We start from the raw sequence: 2,038 nt of genomic DNA on the forward strand, positions 1-2,038 counted from the left end.
AAGAGGAAGAAGAGAACGATACATGAGAAGAGTGTGTGTGCGGTTTTGAGTAAATCGAAACAGACAGAAAAAAAATCTGATTACAATCTCTATTTCCTAAAGAACCAAACCTGAGGTTTATAAGCAAGGCGGTCATCTATTTGTTAAAAAGCTCCACCATTTTCGTGGAGATATGAAAGGCAGGGATAATCCCACAAGATTATAAAGATGCATGCATCAAGCCTAAATGAATAAGGAATGTTTGTGACAATCACAGTGGAATATTACTCCTTTGCGTTGCTTGCAAAATCCTGGCTAGACTTATCCTAAACAGTATTATTGAGGCATTTTTAAATAAACTCTACCCTGAATCACAGTGTAGTTTTCGCGCGGGGCATGTGACCATCGATATTATACTTTCACTCATCCAAATTTCAGGGGCTATTTGAGAGAAAAATCAGGGACTTTATATGGTGTATGTACCTGACGAAAGTCTTTGACATTATGAACCGTGATGCACTTTAGAAGGTTCTACAGAAGCTTGGCATACCGGGATACCTGTTAAATATGACCATCTGGGTCAATGAAGAATGAAGGCTACTATTATGCCAAATGGTGTGATGACAGATGTATTTGACCTTACAAATAATACCAAATAATGGTGTATTATAGCACTTGTGCTCTTAGCTCTATTCTGTTCCCTCATGTGGGGATATGCATCTGGTAATGTTAACATTCGTATCAAGTTCTAATTCAGGTCATCTAATCGGATATTCAAACAGCAACGGTTCAAATGCACGACTCTTCTTCGTAGTGAAATAATTTGTGATTTACTCTTTGCTGACGATGCTTGTAGAAACATCGCTTGAAGATTCACAGTTCCTCTTTGATTGCTTCGCAACATTATGTAAAATATGTCGCATTACAATCAGCATTCAAAAGACAAAAGTAGTGCATCAACTATGGCAAACTCTATTGTGATTTTTTTCCAAGGAATTCTGCCTTTTGGATCATGTTGGACCATTTGGAACTTACCTGTTAGATTGGAAATTTTTAATTCGACCGTGTTTGGATGTTACCATTCCTAGATTTTTTACCCTCTATGTGAAATCTTTTTATCATTTTTCTTTTACCTCCTATTCCCCTTACCTCACCCTTTTTTAACCAAGTAAGATCTGTGACTTACTTTTAGTTTAATTAAATACTTTTACATGCAAAATCCGATCCCGCATTTGGCTAATTCCTGCCGTCTGATGAGAAGGAGAGTATTTCTTCGCAACTCCACGGATTAAGGACTATCCACTTAACTTGTGCTTCTTTTTTAAAATTAAATATATTTTTAACTCTTTTTCAAGATGTCTTTTAACATGTTTTATTAATCATTTGTTCATATATATATATATATATATATATATATATATATATATAAATATGAACAAATGATTAATAAAACATGTTAACAGACATCTTGAAAAAGAGTTAAAACATATTTAATTTTAAAAAAGGAAACGCAAGATAAGTGGATAGTCCTTAATCCGCGGACTATCCACTTATCTTGTGTTTCCTTTTTTAAAATTAAATATGTTTTTAACTCTTTTTCAAGATGTCTTTTAATATGTTTTATTAATCATTTGTTCATATTATAAGCTCTATTTCCTTTTCGGTTTTATTGAGCTTTTACATCTGGCTGAGTTTATTTTACTTGTAAATATTAACTCTTTAATATTTATAATATATTTTAAGTTTACCATTTTGATTTCCTTGGTAAACTTATTGTAATTTTTATTCTTATTATATATATATATATATATATATATATATATATATATATATATATATATATATATACAAGTTAGAAAAGCGAAATGCTTTTCTAACTTGTATTCTATGTATTATATTGTATATCCAACGCATGAAAATTGTTAAACAAAATGTTTTTTTCTATAGGCTTTAAAAATAAAGGCACTAGGTTCAATTTGAAAGTTATTTATCTTCAAAGTGCACTTTTATAAATTATACAAAGTAAGGTATAAACATGTAATACCTTACTTTGTAAAAT

The sequence above is a fragment of the Euprymna scolopes genome, chromosome 3 (genome assembly GCF_053919585.1).
Source record: "Euprymna scolopes isolate OS-2025 chromosome 3, ASM5391958v1, whole genome shotgun sequence".
NCBI lineage: Eukaryota > Metazoa > Mollusca > Cephalopoda > Sepiida > Sepiolidae > Euprymna > Euprymna scolopes.